This window comes from Oncorhynchus tshawytscha, linkage group LG01 (assembly GCF_018296145.1).
Source record: "Oncorhynchus tshawytscha isolate Ot180627B linkage group LG01, Otsh_v2.0, whole genome shotgun sequence".
NCBI classification, from domain to species: Eukaryota; Metazoa; Chordata; class Actinopteri; order Salmoniformes; family Salmonidae; genus Oncorhynchus; species Oncorhynchus tshawytscha.
In genome coordinates this window covers 23464312-23485773 of record NC_056429.1, presented here as the reverse complement: position 1 = coordinate 23485773, position 21462 = coordinate 23464312, and the positions used below count along the sequence as shown (strand labels likewise).

Sequence of the window (21462 nt, the reverse complement as noted above, 5' to 3'; positions counted from 1 at the left end):
CAACACTCACACGGCTGACCTAACAGGAGCAGGCCTTATCATGGCTGTTTTCACAGACTGGCTCAGGCCCTGTTTGTCTGGTTCCCAGCCCTCCCTCCCGCTGTCTCCCCCTGTCCGGTCCTCTGTTTGTGTTGGGAAGCGCAGGCCCCATAATGTGTTTGGAAGTATAGAGAGCATAGAGAGGATAGGCCTAGTGAGGAACAAGACCCCCGGCACTCTCCCACCAGCCACTGCCACCCCACGGCCCCACCTTTCTGGTCCAGGGGTCAGAGGAGAGGCCCCTCCAGAGAAACAGTGTTGTGTTGAATAGTAGCTGACATTTTCCTTATAGTCACCAGGGAAAACAATGTGCCATAGTTAAAGGCTAGATACTTTTTCCTGGCCATCTGAGTGAATAAAGTCACCAGTGACTTGATTATCCTCATCAAGTCACTGATGAGTCAACAGTTTATGTTTTTTTTTTCTTTTTTCTCCTATTCTTATCCCTTGACGCCACCTATAAAGACAAGAGAATCTAATGAGGTGTTCAGCTATAAGTCATGAAAGCACCAGGAGGCTGATGGCAACACGCAGGGATTACTGAGATAAGACAGACAGGCATCATGCTCCTGGGAACAGAGGAGGAAATCAAAACAGTCTCATTTACTGTAAACACAGGTATTGTGTCACTCAAAGGCATGCTTCCGCACATATCACAGCATTATACTCCTACAACCACAGTGAAACACACAAACACCTCAGGTGGCCGGTAAGCACCATAATTGGGAGGACGGGCTCATAGTAATGGCTGGAACAGAATAAATGGAATGGTATCAAACACATGGTTTCCATGTGTTTGAACCCATTCTATTCACTCCATTCCAGCTATTATTATTATGAACCATCCTTCCCTCAGCAGTGTCCTGTGACACACACACACACACACACACACACACACACACACACACACACACACACATACAGGGTCTACCCAGGCAGCTGTAAGAGTTGGAGCAGTGGTGACTGCCCTGAGGCAGGTGCCCTGCTGTGTATAATCAACTCTAGAGAAGTGGGGATGAGGACTCATGCATTATACGCCAACTCCCTACTGTTGCTATGGCTACTGCCAAGAGAATGACATTTGGTTTAGAACATTCTAGTAAGGCCGTTTTGTCAATATTCCATTCCTAATAAAAGACACTTCTTGTTTTTATGTGTCTGCAATAAGTGGCTTTGGGCTGCTGGTAAATCCTGTTGTAGCAGCTGAGAGGGTTTGTGGTAAAAGGGTCATCCATTCTCATGTTGCACCATCCATCCACACCACAAGTTTAAATGCATCTCTCACTAACGATCAGAAAAGCAAACTTGCAGGGAGTGTTAGTCCATGGTGTGTGGATTCAGGGATAGTGCTAAATAGACTGAGTGTGGCTGACGTGACTCACGTGACTCACAGCGAGGGGGAGCTGTGACACACTGGTCTGGACAGGAGACTGTTGCTTGAACAGCTTGAATGTTTTCTTTGAAAAAAAAATGTGTTAGTACCTAACACTGTTTGGATTTGAAAATCCAACAGTTGTATTGGAAGGGGTGGTGCTCACGGGCTGTGTGTGGCTGTCCATGTGGGTGTTTCAGTGAGAAAGAGACAAGGAGAACCAATCAGAAAAAAAGCACATCCCCTTCATTATCGACCATCGTGCCCGACAACATCAAAATAGCCTTTCCAGACTCTGAAGTCAGGAGGACTTTGTTAGGTGTTAGCCAGACTAAAATAGATTAGCCTTCTGTTATTCTGACTTATCTTTTCTCTTTGAGGAGTCTGAGCTCTATGATACAAATATGACACATTCGACATTGTGATTCAGTAATGTAAAGCAGATGGATTAGTTGCCTCAAAACGATTGGAATGGAATTGTCACTATTGAAATGTATTGAATTTCTACTGAACATATTTCCCATGCAGTACTGTGTGTTCCACAGAAGTAGATTAAATGTTTCAGTCATGCTGGGTGTTTTTTTCATATGATAAATTTAAAGACAAGCTCCGGAACTTTGGCGGTTTGCTGGTTGTGACAATGTGTAGTTCATACATGCTTAATCTATGAGCAGAATTACTGTTTTACCCCAATTAGCCACGAAATTCCTAATTTGAAAGTGACTGTTTTTCTGGAAGCTGTGCTGCGCCATTTCTCCCAAATTTTCCCCCACATGGGCCAGCCCCTTAACAATTTGAGTTCAACCAATGAGCTTCAGCCCCTCGCCATATGAGTGACAGCAAGCAAGATGCACTTGATAAACCCACAGCAGTGTGAAAGAGAGAACAATGACATGGTGCACATATGTGACGTAGTACACCATTTTCAGGGACCACTTTTGACTCATGAGTGCTACTTTCAGAACTTCTGGCTAAAAAGTACACAAAAGTACCAGAGAATATTTAATCAAATGATCATCATTTTAAACATTCAAGCACATTGTCATTTCATGCTTTATGACTTTTGTGAAATGCCCTCTCATAACCCACTGTTTCCAAGCCAAATATATGTTATTAGTATCAGGCTAAGATTCAAACGCCTTGTATTTAGAGTCGTAAGCAAATCCTCTTTTCGATTAGGGAGACTTTTAAAATATGTGTTCATAATATTTGTTATAATTAATTTATTCCTTTAGTATTCTACAGACTTCTAAACATACATAACATTGCTTTTCTTGGGGGAAAAAAACATTATAATGCATCCCGTTTTTTGTTCCTGATGCTCCTATAAGATTCCTTACTGAGCATTTAAGTCACCACACAGCATCGACATAGATGACAGGCCAGAGTATCGCTGAGAGCAGGTAGTATAAGCCTACCATTAATTGGAGAGTTGGCATGCTGCCTTCCCTTCTATTAGGGCAGATTGTCTATGCACAGTATTTGTTAAAGTTAATGGCATCCTTTGGAAATTGCAAACTCATCTTGTGACCCAGATAAGAGCATTTGAAAGACATAGCACTTTCATCTATGAGAATTAGAAACACTGCAAAAAAAGTTAGCTGCAATAAATAAAGGTATAAGATCAATGTTATACTAGACTTTGCCCAGTGAGTCCCACATTATGATCATTTAATCTCATCATGACGACATACAGCAATCCTCTCTGCATTGCCCCTCAGGTCCTGAAGATGACATGTGATGTCACAGACATGTCCATGATTGATGGGATGGTTATGGAAACTATTGTGAGATCCAGATTATGACAGCATGGGGATGAAATGCTTGTGGGTTGGATAGAAAGAGATTGACATGTCAGATGTGATAACAACAATGCCTGCTACCATTACAACAGGATGCCTTTTGAAACCTCATGGGATCAATGTGTTGTGATTGAGGAGGGCATTCTCAGAGTGGTCCCAGTTCCCGTGTCTCCTCTGTCACATGGGGCGGGACAGTGGAAGGTTTGACGGTTAGTGGTGAGAGAGTTCAGTCTGTCCAGACCAGACTAGCTATGATCGTCACCAACATAAACACAGTCCTCCATTGTCAACAGCTGGGCATGCTGCGTAAAGAAAGAGAGAGCGAGAGCGCTAGCTCCGTTTGAAATAACACATCCTAATGATCTCTTTCTTAATGCTGATAGGTGATTGTAAAACAGTCACAAGCCACTCCAACTATAAATTACTGGTCAGGTATATTATCAACCAGGCTTGTGTGACAAATGTCACCATGCAATGTGAGTGCAAACCAAGTTTAAGCAGCGTGTCCAATCCAAGGCCATCCACCAGCCTGCTGCATTAGCCACCATGCTACCCAGCATTGTCACTGACACAGGGCAATCCATTATTTTTACAACACTCACTACTGACTGACAGCCATAGGTTTTGTTGTGCTGTTGGGTATCAGCGCATTCCTCTTCACACTGTGTGTGGACTTCCCCTTGGTGACAGGCTAAAAGACACTCTTACTGACAGTTGCTCTTGTGCTGCTGTCTGTGCCCAATAATGTTTGTACCCTGTTTTGTGCTGCTACCATGTTGTGCTGCTGCCATGTTTTGTTGCTACCATGTTGTTGTCATGTTTTGTTGCTACCATGCTATGTTGGTGTCTTAGGCCTGTCTTTATGTAGCATTGTGTCTCTTGTTGTGATGTGTGTTTTGTCGTATATTTGTATTCGATTTATTTAGATTTTTAATCCCAGCCCCCTTCTCCGCAGGAGGCCTTTTTGCCTTTTGGTAGGCCGTCATTGTAATAAAGAATTTGTTTCTTAACTGACTTGCCTAGTTAAATAAAGGTTCAATAAAATAAAACAAATGAAAACAGGACGTCAGTAGTGTGAGAAGATAGATGGACAGAAATTCAGCAGCATGCCGATGAGCTGTTATTTGTCCCTGACGGAAAGTACGAGTTACCATGGTGAGAGAATTCCACCATGGAGACCGTGGACCAAACATTGGTCATAACTGAATACCAGAGGATTTTACGAGTTGGTGTTGTCGTTGAGTCATATTCAGCTTAACCTGGTCCCACTAACGTTGTTCTGTTATCAGAAGAGTGTTCACCAACAGAGTTAGGATGATCTGTTTGATCACAGGTTAAATATCCACTCTTCCAAAGAAATGGATTCCATGCCAACTGAAGTACAACACATCCTTGAATTTATACGCAGTTAAAAGTTATGGAATGAGGCGTTCTTTAAAACAAAGATAGTTTACATGTGCTGATAAACTGTTCTTCTTCTCAGCCTTGGGTACTGGGCAGAGAGGAACATCTTCAGGTTTACATACTGTTCTCTACTCAGATCAAAACTACAGCATAGGGAAAAGACTGTTAGAGAAACAGTCTTAGTAGACATCCAGTACATCCCTGTACAAAAACATTTCCCTTTACAGAACAAAATCACTGTATTTTTCCCAGAGGGAACTTGGTTCTGATTGACAGCTCATGGGCATGGGATGGCTGGCTCATGGTAGCTGTCAATGGGCATCAACAGGCAGTGCTGTGAGTAACCACCAGCAGATTACAGATCAGGGTCTTGACTCAGAGCAAATAATGGGTGGAGGAGTGATCAGAGGAGTGATTTCCTGGAAATGCCCTCCTTTGTTTACAACCATGTGAGAAATGGGATGGATCACGACTTTTGGATCTTTTTAGAGGGGAAAAAAGCATAGCACCTGGCATCCAAACGTTCCCTTGGTGAGTGCATGTGCACTGGAGAGAGTTTGTGTGTGTGTGTGTCCCTTGCGTGCATGCATGTGTGTGTATGTAGTTGAGGTGCCTGAGGACACTCAGGTCAAAAGATAGCACCAGGTCTGTACAGTGTCACTCAATAATAAGCTGTGCCAAGCCAGACTTCACCAATACATAAAGGAGAACACACAGACACTGTCTACATTATCAACAGTTCTCTAATTGGTTCATGTCAAAGAACATGACTTTGACTGATTAAAGTTACATCACATAGTATGCCATTCTGTTTACGTAACATTTCTACACTAAACACGTTTCATATTTGTAATGTGTGAAACATTTTTAGATACCTGACATCTTAATAAATGAGGGGTGTTATGAGGTATACTCATCTAGAGTATAGTTCTGGCAGGTGCAGTGAAACTGGAGATTGTCTGTTTACAGATGTCTTTCCAGTGTATGCCTGGTGTGTGTCTGTGTGTGTGTGTCCTCCTGACCAATGCCTGACTTTGACTGAAACAGTTGACGTTACTCATGTTGGATGCCATTACTGTTTATATTTAGGTGCAGGAGCTCCACAATACTTTTTAGCTAATATTCTATAAGAGGAATTGCAGTAGAACATTTGAGGTGCCAGTACTCAGCTCTGGTGAGCTCCTGCCCAAATCAAGCACTGCTCCTGACAAAAGACCCAGCTGGGTCTCCTGTGCTGAAGGCTTCTGTGGAGACACACATTCATATATACACACACACACATTCATATATACACACACACACACACACACACACACACACACACACACACACACACACACACACACACACACACACACACAGAGCCCTGACCCTGAGTCACTGTGGCAGATTTAGCATAACGTTACACAAAACAAACATCACCTGACTTAAGATGACGCTGAAGAGGATGGCTGATGTTTTACATGCCCGTAACCAATTGTGCTATTTTGTTCAGTTTTTTGCAACTTCTTTTGTACATAATGTTGCTGCTACCATCTCTTATGAACAAAAATGACTTCTGGACATCAGAACTGGGATTACTCACCACGAACTGGAAGAAGCTTTTTCCTTTAACGAGTCCAACGAGAAAGATATACTTCTCTCCTGGGAACAGGCCCAGATCCCTGTCATTTGCATGAATAAAATATGGAGGAAAGAGGATGCCGATCGAGCTGCCTTTTGAGAATCCGTAAGCAAGCGAGTGAACTCCCACTGCCATCAATTCTACTTGCTAACATGCAATCATTGGAAAATAAATTTGATGACCTACGATTACCCTACTTACCAATATCTTATGTTTCACCGAGTCGTGGCTGAACGATGACACGGATAATATAGAGCTGGAGTGTAACGATGTACGTACGCTGAGAGTCGGGAAGCAAGTTCAGGGAGTGAGTATATTTAATAAATAAACATGAACAAATCAAGAAACACGAACAGCGCACTGACATGAAACAGATACAGAAACTATAACACCTGGGGAAGGAACCAAAGGGAGTAACATAAATAGGGCAGGTAATCAAGGAGGTGATGTGTCAATAAGCGCTGGTGCCCATGATTTTGGTGACAGGTTGTTGAAGGAATTCTAAATTCCTCTGTTTTAATTCCCAATCAAATTAAACACTCTGTCAATGCATTCGAAGGGTTTGTAAGACCCTATATTTTATAAGAATGGACAGAGCCCCAGTCTTAAAAGTCAGGTAACAGCCTTTAATTCAAGAGAGTACTCAGTTCATACACATTTTGCCACAGGTTATAAACTGAAAATGACGTCAGCGTTTTCTAAATGTTCCGTCTCTTCTTGACACTGGTAGAAAGGCTCTATAGATCTCAAGCCTTCCCTCCTTGCCTAGAGCCAAGGTCAGTCAGTGTAGATTAGCATTCTAGACAGTCTGGAGATAGTCCGTCCCTGCCATCTGGAGATAGTTCATTCATTTGTACAAAGGCACAGACCGTCATTGTACTAAACTCCTGACTACATTATATTCAATACTGAAAGCAACAGAGAAAATTCATACATGTACAGTAACGTCTTTTAACTTCTTGGATATAGGGGGCGCTCTTTTAATTTATGGATAAAAAAACGTGCCCGTTTTAAGCGCAATATTTTGTCACGAAAAGATGCTCGACTATGCATATAATTGGCAGCTTTGGAAAGAAAACACTCTAAGGTTTCCAAAACTGCAAAGATATTATCTGTGAGTGCCACAGAACTCATGCTTCAGGCGAAACCAAGATGAAACTTCAACCAGGAAATGGGCAGAATTTTTGAAGCTCTGTTTCCCATTGTCTCCTTATATGGCTGTGAATGCGCCGGGAATGAGCCTGCCCTTTCTATCGTTTCTCCAAGGTGTCTGCAGCATTGTGACGTATTTGTAGGCATATCATTGGAAGATTGGCCATAAGAGACTACATTTACCAGGGGTCCGCCCGGTGTCCTTTGTCTAAATTGATGCGTAATCTACAAGCTGCACGCAGTCATCCAGTGATTGAGAGGAGAGAGGAGGCTTTCAACGAACGATATATCATGAAGAGATATGTGAAAAACACCTTGAGGATTGATTCTAAACAACGTTTACCATGTTTCAGTCGATATTATGGAGTTAATTTGGAAAAAAGTTCAGCGTTTTGAAGACTGAATTTTCGTTTTTTTTTGGTAGCCAAACGTGACGCACCAAACGGAGCAATTTCTCCTAAACAAATAATCTTTCAGGAAAAACTGAGCATTTGCTATCTAAATGAGAGTCTCCTCATTGAAAACATCTGAAGTTCTTCAAAGGTAAATTATTTTATTTGAATGATTTTCTGTTTTTTGTGAAAATGTTGCCTGCTGATGCTAACGCTAAATGCTATGCTAAATGCTATGCTAGCTGCGCTAGCTGTTACACAAATGCTTGTTTTGCTATGGTTGAGAAGCATATTTTGAAAATCTGAGATGACAGTGTTGTTAACAAAAGGCTAAGCTTGAGAGCTATCATATTAATTTAATTTCATTTGCGATTTTCATGAATAGTTAACGTTGCGTTATGGTAATGAGCTTGAGGCTGTATTCACGATCCCGGATCCGGGATGGCTCGACGCAAGAAGTTAATTCATCCTGATTGAAATGTATACATAATTAGTCATTATAGATAAAAAAATTCCCTTAACACAGGTGTGCGTCATAATCAGCTGTCTGGTGACCTAGAGGCCAGAGAGGGAGGTGAGGTGACCGTACCGCCTCCCTGACGCTCGGCTTCAGCCGCAGGACGCCGACAACAGGGACGATCCCAGGGATCAGGAGCAGACCGGCCACCTCTGCCAAAGTGCAAGAACCTGTAGAGCCGGCTGGGGCGCGGGAGCCCAGCGACTTAGAGCGCCGAAGAAGGAAACAGAACAGCACCCCCTCTCCGAAGCGTGGCTCCGACCGCAGGACGCCGACCAGAGGGATGTTCCCGGGGATCAGGAGCCGACCAGTTGACTGCGTAAAGGCACAGGAACCTTACGAGCAGCCTGAAGCACCGGAGCCTGGCGAGCCAGCTGTGGCATGGGAGCCTGCCGAGCCTACCGAGTCTTGAAAACCTTACGAGTTAGCTAAGGCATGGAAGCCTGAAGAGCTAGCTGAGGTATCCTCGGTAGACTCGGCAACAGACGCTTGACCCGGCAAACGAGTCTTGATACCCTGTTGTATCAACTGAGGTATGAATGCCTGAAAAGCCGGCAGAACCCAGACCTGACTACACCTCCAACACAAAAACAAGAAACACGCCTTGATGCTTCTCTTTGTTGAGGCATTATTCTGTAACGATGTACGCTGAGTGTCGGGAAGCAAGTTCAGGGAGTGAATACATTTAATAAATAAACGAACATGAACAAAACAAGAAACACGAACAGCGCACCGACATGAAACAGATACAGAAACAATAATACCTGGGGATGGAACCAAAGGGAGTAACATAAATAGGACAGGTAATCAAGGAGCTGATGGAGTCCAGGTGAGTGTCAATAAGCGCTGGTGCGTGTGACGATGGTGACAGGAGTGCGTAATAATCAGCATTCTGGTGAACTAGAGGGCAGAGAGGTAGTATACATGACATGGGGGGATTTTCAATGCACATCCAGTACAGAGAAGCCCATCGTCTGGTAAGACGAGGGGAGGGGTGTGTGTCTTTTTGTCAATAACAGCTGTTGTGCAATGTCTAATATTCATTAAAATTCCTCAAACATACAAGTATTTTACACCATTTTAAAGATAAACTTCTTGTAAATCCAGCCACAGTGTCCGATTTCAAATAGGCTTTACGGTGAAAGCACACCAAATGATTATGTTAGGTCAGCACCTAGTCACAGAAAACCATACAGACATTTTCCGCACAAAAATCAGAAATAGCGATTAAATTCATCACTAACCTTTGATGATCTTCATCAGATGGCACTCACAGGACTTCATGTTACACAGTAAATGTGTTTTGTTCGATAAAGTTAATCTTTATGTCCAAAAACCTCATTTGAAATTGGTGTGTTATGATCAGAAATGCATTGTCTCAAACAAACATCCGGTGAAAGTGCAGAGAGCCACATCAAATTACAGAAATACTCATCATAAACATTGATAAAAGATACAAGTGTTATACATGGAAATATAGATAAACTTCTCCTTAATGCAACCGCTGTGTCAGCTTTCAAAACAGCTTTATGGCGAAAGCACACCTTGCGATTATGTTAGGTCAGCGCTAGTCACAGAAAAACATCCAGCTATTTTGCAAAGAAGCGTTATAAATATTTTCTTACCTTTGATGATCTTGATCGGAATGCACTCCCAGGAATCCCAGTTCCACAATAAATGTTTGTTTTATTTGATAAAGTCCATCATTTATGTCCAAATACCTCCTTTTTGTTTGCGCGTTTAGCCAGTAATCCAAATGCATAATGCGCGATCACTTGTTCAGACGAAATGTCAAAACATTTCTATTACAGTTCTTAGAAACATGTCAAACGATGTATAACATAAATCTTCAATAATGTTCCAACTGGAGAATTCCTTTGTCTTTAGAAATGCAATGGAATGCAGCTACCTCTCACGGGAACGTGCGTGATAAGGTCATGGCACTCTGCCAGACACCTGGTTGAAACAGCTCTCTTTCTCTCGCCCTTCACAGTAGAAGCCTCAAACAAGTTTCTAAAGACTGTTGACATCTAGTGGAAGCCTTAGGAAGAGCAATATGACCCCATAGACACTGTATATTCGATAGGCAATGACTTGAAAAACTACAAACCTCAGATTTCCCACTTCCTGTTTGGATTTTTTCTCAGGTTTTTGCCTGCCATATGAGTTCTGTTATACTCACAGACATCATTCAAACAGTTTTAGAAACATATGAGTGTTTTCTATCCAAATCTACTAATTACATGCATATTCTAGCTTTTGGGCATGAGTAGCAGGCAGTTTACTCTGGGCACCTTGTTATCCAAGCTACTCAATACTGCTCCTCAGTCCCAAAGAAGTTAAGAGCTTGTAGTAAGCATTTCACGGTAAGGTCTACACTTGTTGTATTCGGTGCATGTGACAAAGTTTGATTTGATTTGACCTGTGCTCTCAATCATGGGGCCACGGTACTGGTATCCTCTGCCAGGGTGAGCCAGGAAGGAACACACACAAAAACACACTGGGGTGTGTGTTATATTTAGAAGACAATGTGGAATATTTAGAGGACAAAGACAGGGGAAAGTGTATTCAGTACCACAGTCAAGACAAACACGACTTCCTCTGTTACAAGACACGATACTAGCTACCTTAAAATTGTATACAAATTATTTTAATGTTTTCAGAGATGTGACCAGTTTGCACATCATAGGCCCACTGTTGCACTGTCTGTATAATGACAAGTGACAATAACGTCTTGTTCAAAGAACATTAAAAGATATTTATCACTACTTAGACCTTTTTGTTTCTAGCTGCCATGACATAATGTGGAGTGAAACTGGGCAGTAACAAAGGCTTTTGTTGGGAGGGTTAGGCTGCTCTGTCCTCTATCCTGGGCTTTGCTGAAAGAGGAGAGTAGGGAAAGAGGGGGGAAGAGGAGAGGGAAGTTTTCAGTGCTGTGGGGCAGTGGGAGGATAGGGGGTGAGGGGGGGTGGAGGGTGAGAAGGAGGATGGTGGGAGGTCAGGGGCAGAGGCCGGGGCCGGTCAGGAGACAACTCTGCTTTCTCCACCCAACCCGGAGGGTGTGGCTGGGAAGTCATAAATCACTCCCCTATGGGGCGGTGTGTGTGGAGGAGCAGGGGCATGTGTGTGTTTCAGAGATAAAGAGGACTGATCACCCCAATCCACAAAAGTGGAGACAAATTTGACCCAAATAACTACTGTGGGATATGCATCAACAGCAACATTGGGAAAATTCGCTGCATTATCATTAACAGCAAACCCGTACATTTCCTCAGTGAAAACAATGTACTGAGCAAATGTCAAATGGGCTTTTTACCAAATTATCGTACGACAGACGACGTATTCACCCTGCACACCCTAATTGACAAACAAACAAACCAAAACAAAGGCAAAGTCTTCACATGCATTGTTGATTTTTAAAAAAAGCCTTCGACTCAATTTGGCAAGAGGGTCTGCTATTGATGGAAAATGGTGTTGGGGGGGAAAACATACGACATTATAAAATCCATGTACACAAACAACAAGGTGTGCAGTTAAAATAGGCAAATAACACACACATTTCTTCCCACAGGGCTGTGGGTTGAGACAGGGATGTAGCTTAAGCCCGACCCTCTTCAACACATATATCAATGAATTGACGAGGGCAATAGAACAGCACCCAGCCTCACCCTACTAGAATATGAAGTCAAATGTCTACTGTTTGCTGATGATCTGGTGCTTCTGTCACCAACCAAGGAGGGCCTACAGCAGCACCTAGATCTTCAGTACAGATTCTGCCAGACCTGGGCCCTGACAGTAAATCTCAGTATGACCAAAATAATGGTGTTCCAAAAAAGGTCCAGTTGCTAGGAACACAAATACAAATTCCATCTAGACACCATTGCCCTAGAGCACACAAACACTATACATACCTTGGCCTAAACATCAGCGCCACAGGTAACTTCCACAAAGCTGTGAATGATCTGAGAGACAAGGCAAGAATGGCATTCTATGCCATCAAAAGGAATATAAAATTTGACATACCAATTAGCATCTGGCAAAAAATACTTGAATCAGTTATAGAACCCATTGCCCTTTATGGTTGTGAGGTCTTGGGTCATCTCACCAACCAAGATTTCACAAAATGGGACAGACACTAAATTGAGACTCTGCATGTAGCATTCCACAAAATAATCTCTGTGTACAACGTAAAACACCAAATAATGCATGCAGAGCAGAATTAGGCAGATACCTGCTAATTATCAAAATCCTGAAAAGAGCAATTAAATTCTACAACCACCTAAAAGGAAGCAATTCCCAAACCTTCCATAACAAAGCCATCAACTACAGAGAGATGACCTGGAGAAGAGTCCCCTAAGCAAGCTGGTCCTGGGGCTCTGTTCACAAACACAAACAGACCCCACAGAGTACCAGGACAGCAACACAATTAGACCCAACCAAATCATGAGAAAACAAAAAGATAATTACTTGACACATTGGAAAGAATTAACAGAAAAACAGAATGCTATTTGGCATAGTGGCTGTACACAGTGGCTGAATACCTGACCATCATGACTGACCCAAACTTAACCTCTCTAGGGTACGCTAGCGTCCCACCTCGTCAACAGCCAGTGAAACTGCAGGGTGCCAAATTCAAAACAACAGAAATCCCACAATTAAAATTCCTCAAACATACAAGTATTTTACACCATTTTAAAGATACACTTGTTGTAAATCCAGCCAGTGTCCGATTTCAAAAAGGCTTTATGACGAAAGCACGCCAAATATTTATGTTAGGTCAGAGCCAAGTCACAGAAAAACACAGCCCTTTTTCCAGCCAAAGAGAGGAGTCACAAAAAGCAGAAATAGAGATAAAATGAATCACTAACCTTTGTGGATCTTCATCAGATGACACTCATAGGACTTCATGTTACACAATACATATATGTGTCGCGCCCTGACCTTAGTATTCTTTGTTTTCTTTATTATTTTGGTTAGGTCAGGGTGTGACATGGGTAATATGTGTGTTTTTGTCTCTTTCTAGGGTATTTGTACTGTCTAGGGTTTTTTGTAGATTTATGGGGTTGATTTCATCTAGGTGTTTATGTTGGTCTATGGTTGCCTAGATTGATTCTCAATTAGAGGCAGGTGTTTATCTTTGTCTCTGATTGGGAACCATATTTAGGCAGCCATCTTCTTTGGGTATTTCGTGGGTTATTGTCTATGTTATGTTGCACGTTTGCACATTGTTTATATAGCGGTCACGGTCGTCTTAATCGTTTTGTTGTTTTTTGTTTAAGTGTTCTTCTTGTTGTTCATTTCAATAAAGAAGAATGTATTCACACCACGCTGCGCTTTGGTCCCCTCCATACGACGATCGTGACAGTATGTTTTGTTCGGTAAAGTTCATATTTATATCCAAAAATCTGAGTTTACATTGGCGCGTTATGTTCAGTAGTTCCAAAACATCAGGTGATTTTGCAGAGAGCCACATCAATTTACAGAAATACTCATAATAAACATTGATAAAAGATACAACTATTATGCACGGAATTATAGATACACTTCTCCTTAATGCAACCGCTGTGTCATATTTCGAAAGAACTTTACGGAAAAAGCAAACCATGCAATAATCTGAGTACCGCGCTCAGACAACAAATCAAGCCAAACAGATATCCGCCATTTTGGAGTCAACAGAAGTCAGAAATAGCATTATAAATATTCACTTACCTTTGTTCGATAATGTCCATCATTTATCTCAAAACACCTCCTTTTTGTTCGCGCGTTTAGCCCGGTGTTCCAAATTCATGATGCGCGATCACTAGGAGCAGACCGAAAAGTCTAAAGGTTCCATTACAGTCCGTAGAAACATGTCAAATGATGTATAGAATCAATCTTTAGGATGTTTTTAACATAAATCTTCAATGTTCCAACCGGAGAATTCCTTTGTCTTCAGAATTGCAATGGAACGCAAGCTAACTCTCACGTGAACGAGCGTTGCCAGCTTGTGCCTCTCTGGCAGACCTCTGACTCATTCCCCTCTCATTCGCCCCCACTTCACAGTAGAAGCATCAAACAAGGTTCTAAAGACTGTTGACATCTAGTGGAAGCCTTAGGAAGTGCAATATGACCCCATATACACTGTGTATTCGATAGGCCAAGAGTTGAAAAACTACAAACCTCAGATTTCCCACTTCCTATTTGGATTTTTTCTCAGGTTTTTGCCTGCCATATGAGTTCTGTTATACTCACAGACATCATTCAAACAGTTTTAGAAACTGTTTTCTATCCAAATCTAAGCTTTTATGGCTGAGTAGCAGGCAGTTTAATTTGGGCATGCTTTTCATCCATAATTCCCAATGCTGCCCCCTACCCTAGAGAAGTTAAGTAAAGCTTTGACTATGTATAGACTCAGTGAGCATAGCCTTGCTATTGAGAAAGGTTGCCGTATGCGGACCTGGATCTCAAGAGAATACAGGCTATGTTCACACTGCCCACAAAATGAGGTGGAAACTGAGCTGCACTTCCTAACCTCCTGCCAAATGCATGACCATATTAGAGACACATATTTCCCACAGATGACACAGATCCACAAAGAATTCGAGAACAAACACAATTTTGATAAACTCCCATATCTACTGGGTGAAATACCAGTGTGCCATCACAGCAGCAAGATGTGTGACCTGTTACCACAAGAAAAGGGCAACCAGTGAAGAACAAACACCATTGTAAATACAACCCATATTTATGTTTATTTATTTTCCCTTTTGTACTTTAACCATTTGCACATTGTTACAACACTATATATACATAATATGACATTTGTAATATCTTTATTCTTTTGGAACTTCTGTGAGTGTGATGTTTACTGTTCATTTTTATAGTTTTTTTCCACATTTGTATATTATCTACTTCACTTACTTTGGCAATGTTAACAAACTCAGCAAAAAAGAAATGTCCCTTTTTCAGGATCTTGTCTTTCAAAGATAATATGTAAAAATCAAAATAACTTCACACTTTCTACTGACTCTGAAAAACACCAAAAGAAAGATGCCCAGGGTCTCTGCTTATCTGCGTTAACATGCCTTGTGCATGCTTTAAGGAGGCATGAAGACTGTAGATGTGGCCAGGCCAATAAATTGCAATGTTCGTACTGTGAGACGCCTAAGACAGTGCTACAGGGAGACAGGATGGACAGCTGATCGTCCTCGCAGTGGCAGACCACTTGTAACAACACCTGCACAGGATCGGTACACCCGAACATCACACCTGCGGGACAGGTACAGGATGGCAACAAAAACTGCCCGAGTTACACCAGGAACGCACATTCCCTCCATAAGTGCTCAGACTGTCCGCAATAGGCTGAGAGAGGCTGGACTGAGGGCTTGTAGGCCTGTTGTAAGGCAGGTCCTCACCAGACATCACCGGCAACAACGTCGCCTGTGGGCACAAACCCACCGTCGCTGGACCAGACAGGACTGCAAAAAGTGCTCTTCACTGACGAGTTGCGGTTTTGTTTCACGAGCGGTGATGGTCGGATTCGTTTAACGCTTGTCATCGAAGGAATGAGCGTTACATCAAGGCCTGTACTCTGGAGCGGGATCGATTTGGAGGTGGAGGGTCCGTCATGGTCTGGGGTGGTGTGTCACAGCATCATCGGACTGAGCTTGTTGTCATTGCAGCCATCTCAATACTGTGTGTTACAGGGAAGACATCCTCCTCCCTCATGTGGTTACCCTTCCTGCAGGTTCATCCTGACATGACCCTCCAGCATGACAATGCAACCAGCCATACTGCTCGTTCTGTGCGTGATTTCCTGCAAGACAGGAATGTCAGTGTTCTGACATAGCCAGCAAAGAGCCCAGATCTCAATCCCATTGAGCAAGTCTGGAACTTGCTGGATCGGAGGGTAAGGGCTAGGATCGGTCCCCACAGAAATGTCCAGGAACTTGCAGGTGCCTTGGTGGAAGAGTGGGGTAACATCTCACAGCAAGAACTGGCAAATCTGGTGCAGTCCATGAGGAGGAGATGCACTGCAGTACTTAATGCAGCTGGTGGCCACACCAGATACTGACTGTTACTTTTGATTTTGAACCCCCCCCCTCCTTTGTTCAGGGACACATATTTCCATTTATGTTAGTCACATGTCTGTGGAACTTGTTCAGTGTATGTCTCAGTTGTTGAACCTTGTTATATTCATACAAATATTTACACTTTAAGTTAAATAAAAAATAAACGCACTTGATAGTGAGAGGACGTTTATTTTTTTGCTGATTTTGTGTCCCATGCCACTGAAGCCCCTTGAATTGAATTGAGAGATAGATGTCATACTACTGAGGGGAATAGGAGGGCAACACAGCCACTGTGGGAGGCCCAGGGACACAAAGCAAGAGCGAGAGAGAGAGAGAGAGAGAGATGAGGAAGGAATTTGTTTCTGCACGCTGGTCTTGTTGTTGCCTGTCTGTGTGAGTCTTTGTGCTGGTCAGTCAGTCTACTATGCCTTGGACTCTGTAGTGCTACAGCTCAGGAGGAACTCTACTCAAGTAAAGTGAGGAGGACATCTCTGGCTGTGCTCTTTTTCAAAACAAGTGCAACTTTAAATAGACAGGTAAGGAATTCTGGAAATGATACTGAATGGAAGTCACAGGGAGTGTTGGAGTGTGGTGTTGTATCTAAATGCTGATAGGAGTTACAGAGGTGTGGGCAGTATCTATCTCTCTAGTATGTTTACGACTTCAAAGAACGTTGATTTATTCAGACTTTAACACGTCTTCACAACAACAGGAAACTCTCAGTATTGTTTTTAATCGAGTTACTTCAGTCAATTCAGTTTTTGCAGCCTTTTCTCACTAACAAGGTGAAACTTTTACAAATATTTCCTAAAACGTTTTTTCTTTATTTTACACAATATCATAAGACAAGCATTTCGACTACTGAATCGATGTCTTTCAAGAACTTTGCTTTCTGAGACTTTTCCCTTGGGAATTAGGCCACCTAAGATGCTGTGTGTGTAGGAGAGAGATGACAGTAGCTGGTCTTGTTGGTGAGGAATGGAGTGGCAGCCACCGCTGTGGGCTTTAATAACTAGCGATTAATATGTCACACACAGACCAGCCATGCAGCCCATACACTAAGACTCAGCGGGTTTCTCTCTCTCTCTCTTGCTTCTTCGCTCTCTGTAGCTGTCTTTCTCTCTAAGGAGGAGGAGAGGAAGATCTGAGTTAATATCAAACACCCCCCTTTCTCAACAAAAGAAGGGCCCAAACAAGTGTCATGTGACAGTTGGGCTCATTGTTCATTTCAGAGATCTGGAGAGAAAGACTGGCCAGGGGATGCTTCAGTAATGCACTGGTGTGTGTGTGTGTGTGTATGTTTATGCTAATGTCTGTGTGCAAGCATGTTTGTCCTCAGTTTTCCGCCCATCCACTCTCTCCAGTTTGCGGTGAGAGAGGAAGGGCAACCTCACTCAATCAGTTTCCTCTGGTTAATTTTATCCCTCTTCATTTCCCTGCATGATTTTTATTTGTGGCGTTGTTTTCCTGTGCCACTCATTAGCTTTCCCTGTGTGTCTGCTTTGCTGTCTGGGTAATGAGGGGCCAGGCCTACAGCATGTGACAGAGCTGGAGCTGTAGGGCCTTATAAAATCTGCGTAGCAGAGAATGTGGACAGAATCCAGACATTAAAACTGAATGGAACAATATTTAAAAATGTATTGGATTTAGTAGTAGGAAATCAACTAAATCTATTGAACTTATTAGAAAATGCATTAATTGGCCCAAGTTAATCATAAGTCATGAACAAAATGTATCAGTGATTCGTATTTTCCTGCAACCTTGTGAAACGGCACAGGAATGCCCCTGTCTATGTGTGTGTGCGGTGCACGTGTATGTCTACACTTTGTGTAACCGCTAGCGCTGATGCTAATGATTCCATCTCAACCAGAAGAAGGTTTTCCCAAAAACCTTCTCAATTACATGTTAACTTTGCATTAATCCCAGTGGCCATTTGTTTTGCAAACTCTGCAATGAGATGAGTGCTACAGAAACACTGCTAACCAAACAATGGTCTATTGCTGGTGCTCACAACATCTATTAGATTCTTCCCAGACGTCAAAAATGGTCCCCTGATGTGGTTGAAACATTGTTGTGGACTTAGAACATCCAATTGTGTTGTTTTTCTATATAAAAAATAAGTATGATTAAAAGAGGGAAAAATGAAATCAGGCAAAAATTAAACAGATTTTATAGGTCCCTAGAGCTGTGAAGTGTCTGCTGGCTGCTGCTTTTAGAGCCCCAGCTGAAAGACATCCGGATCTCCCTGCCTTGCCTGTTGCCTCCACACCTCAGCTGATTGGGCATGTGAGCTATTCACAAGTAAGATCCTTTCTCCACAGCTTCCTGTTCCTTCCTGTAAACTAGATAAGATGCAAGCTGGACACCCTGCTATAGAAACCCTGAAAGCCGGCTCAGAGCCTGTATCCAGCCTGATTCACTGTGATTTGTGTACTGAGTGGAGGACCAGCGTTAATGCGGGAAGAGAGATTACCACACCTATGAAGTCTCTATGATAAACTCCTGTGAGATCAATATTGTACAAAATGTTCAATCAAACTGAAGTGAGCTTGTTTATCTATTTATTATCCAAAGCCCTGGGTGTGATGGGTCTGATGGGGGGAGAGATGTATGGTCAGCCCAAATGTTCACGGAGTACAACAGACTGATATTCTAAACTAGACTAGACCAAACTCTTTTGTCTCCCTCAGAACTGCCTGTTTCCATTGTCAGATATGGGATGGATGGGCATAGCAGTCAGCCCTATAGTGGCAAATGTTTTAGAGGTTTTATTTTGCAGAGTACTCTCGTGGCCCACAGCCTCTCTCTGGCCTTTTGTCCACTCAACGCAGGTTTGAATTCATTGAAGGGGACTTGCATTATTCACTAGATTCACATGGAGGAGTGAGTGTGGGGGAAGGCTGGAGAAAACAACATAACTCTGATTATACTGGCCAGTTGGTTTTGAAATGCACTGGAATATTCTCTTCCTCCATTTTTCAGTAACTTCTCTAATAAGCTTTAGTTTTGATGTTTATAGTTTCATTTCCTTTATATTTTGACTCGCATACCTTTCTGATCAAGGCCAATTTTGTCATTGCTCACTATTAGGTAACAGATTTGTAGATGCTGTGTGACTAGTGCAGGACACAATGCTCCTACTATAAGTACAGTAAAAAAATACAATATTTGTGTTTGTTGACATGAGCTAATGACAAGTTCCATGAGCCAGAACTTTAACGTGTGTGTGTGTGTGTGTGTGTGTGTGTGTGTGTGTGAAATATGCATAGGATGATGTCAGCAGAGGGCAGCAGTTAAAGTGGTGAGAGGACAGAGACAGAGATGGAGAGAGCCAGAGAAAGACCATTGTGCTTGTGAGAGGTAGACAGACAAAAGAGAGAAAGGAAGTGAAACAGTGTGAGGTAAAGCGGAGTGACATCATGAGGCAGAGAGGAGATAGACAAAAGAAGAGGGACGGTGGCGATTTTCTACACTCACACCTCAGTTCAAATAACAGCCATAACCTTGTCACCTCTTCTAGTATTTCACATGAATAATTTATTTGATCAGAATATTGAATATTCATGTTGTCTTAATGAGCCCAGACAGAGTTAACCCTTTGTCTTCCAGCATGTGCAACAGACTCACCACAGGGAAGTAATTATCAAACAGCATTCCTTGAGTAGGAACAGATGTGCCTGGTTTTGGCCACACTGACTCACTGCTGGTTTCTCATTCTGCTTTTTCTGAGGTCAACAGCAAGCCTCCACACACTGACCAGCCCTAAGCCCTCAGGCACCAGCCAATTAACCCCTTGCCCCAGCCCCACCAGTTTCACTGGCTTCTATAGGAATCCTCACCTGGCCACTGAAGAGTGGTCTGGCACAAAATGGCTGCTTAGCACTAGGTGGGTGCTGTTGGTTAAGGTTGGGTGTTTGATTGAGTCAAAGATAGTTTATTATATTGACAAGATAGTCAAGTGACCGCTCTAACAAAAAAAATACAGTGCATTCGGGAAAGTATTCTGACTTATTTTTTTAAATTTTAGCAAATTTATGAGACTCGAAATAGAGCTCAGGTGCATCCTGTTTCCATTGGTCATATTTTAGATGTTTCTACAACTTGATTGGAGTCCACCTGTGGTAGATTCAATTGATTGGACATGATTTGGTAAGGCACACACCTGTCGATATAAGGTCCCACAGTTGACAGTGCATGTCAGAGCCGTAACCAAGTCATGAAGTCGTAGGAATTGTCAGTAGAGTTCTGATTATGGATTGTGTCAAGGCACTGATCTGGGGAAGGTTACAAAACATTTCTGCATTATTGAAGGTCCCCAGGAACACAGTGGCCACCATCATTCTTAAATGGAAGAAGTTTGGAACCACCAAGACCCTTCCTAGAGCTGGCCGCCTGCCCAAACTGAGCAATCAGGGGAGAAGGGCCTTGGTCAGGAAGGTGACCGAGAACCCGATGGTCACTCTGACAGAGCTTCAGAGTTCCTTTATGGAGGTGGGAGAACCTTTCAGAAGGACAACCATCTCTGCATCACTCCACCAATCAGGCCTTTATGGTAGGGTGTCCAGACGGAAGCCACTGCTCAGAAAATGGCACATGACAGCCCGCTTGGAGTTTGCCAAAAGGCACCTAAGGGACTCCCAGACCAAGAGAAACTAGATGCTCTGGTTTGATGAAACCAAGATTGAACTCCTTGGCCTGAATGCCGAACGTCACATCTGAAGGAAACCTGGCACCATCCCACGGTTTTGCAAAAATTTCTCAGAACCTGATTTTGCTTTGTAGTTATGGGTTAAATCATTATTTTTTAACAAATTCCACACTCCCTCATTGACCGCCATACAAAAATTGCTCATTTCGTGGGGTTATTTTCGTGGACAGATTTTGGGCAGAGTAAAACCTCTCGCTTCGCCGCTTCCTCTCTGGGTGAGTTGTGTGATTTGTCACACCCCCATAGACTGTAATTTGTGTTTGTTCTGTGGTATGATGTTGATGATAATGATGAGTAAGTGGAACGTGCTCAGTGACTGAGCCCACATGATGAGTCTGGACACAGAGGAATAAACATCTGTGGTGATTTGAGATCCACGTCAGGACGTGATCGACATGACA

General features: G+C 42.7%; 1 protein-coding gene across 2 annotated transcripts in view; it reads left to right on the top strand.

Annotated features, from left to right (window-relative positions):
* Nucleotides 1-21462, top strand: part of LOC112246322 (breast cancer anti-estrogen resistance protein 3) — an 86809-nt gene that overhangs the window by 12387 nt on the left and 52960 nt on the right. Inside the window, exon 1 of one of the 2 annotated variants that reach the window (XM_042312997.1) lies at nt 16745-16889. The exons of the other annotated variant lie outside the window; for it this stretch is intronic. The gene's annotated coding sequence lies outside the window, so the exon portion shown is untranslated. Of the gene's footprint in view, nt 1-16744; nt 16890-21462 lie in introns of those variants that run through there. 2 annotated transcript variants of the gene reach the window in all.